This window comes from Centruroides sculpturatus, unplaced genomic scaffold, assembly GCF_000671375.1.
Source record: "Centruroides sculpturatus isolate CEXI.00-Female unplaced genomic scaffold, Cexi_2.0 scaffold2504, whole genome shotgun sequence".
NCBI classification, from domain to species: Eukaryota; Metazoa; Arthropoda; class Arachnida; order Scorpiones; family Buthidae; genus Centruroides; species Centruroides sculpturatus.
The window spans coordinates 4,043-4,801 of NW_019386722.1; positions in this window are offsets into that span (position 1 = coordinate 4,043).

Below are 759 nucleotides of genomic sequence, written 5' to 3' on the forward strand. Positions count from 1 at the left end.
TCATTATTATTTTATATTAATATTAACTAATTTTTACTACACGATAAGTGCTCATTGTTAATGAAAAAGTATTAAAAATTTATGATAATTCAATTTTTGTGGGCCCTTGACACTTGGGGTCCAGGGCTTAAGCCTAATTTTTACTATACGATAAGTGCTCATTGTTAATGAAAAAGTATTAAAAATTTATGATAATTCAATTTTTGTGGGCCCTTGACACTTGGGGATCCAGGGCTTAAGCCCTATTAGTCCCTATGTAGATCCGCTCCTGCACACAATCACTGCTGATAATTTGCCCAGACTTATCCCAGCCTTTTGCTGACAAGAAAACATTTTCCCATTGCATATTTTACATATTTTACTTATTGTTTACGCCTTTGAGCCTCCGTACAGCTTTAGACTACTGATTATTTGTAAAACGGGTGTTTTTAGAATTCATATTTACCAAAGCATTTTTAGTATGTAGTTTATGTATGCAGATTTTTTGACAGAGATTCATATACTATATATACATTCTGTATATCAGTGTTTCTCAACGGGAGCGATATCGCCTTCATGTGGGCGTTTTTTCATGTTGAGGGAGCGATTAGTAACAATTTATATTTGGGGGGCGAAAAACAATTTTCTAGGCGATATAGTAAAACATTATATTAAGAATAATTAAATATTTTATTTGTTATATCGTACAATAATTAAACAAATAACATTATACTAGTCACTAGTCTATTCAATGCAGTACGAATTTGGCGTTAGCCTTGG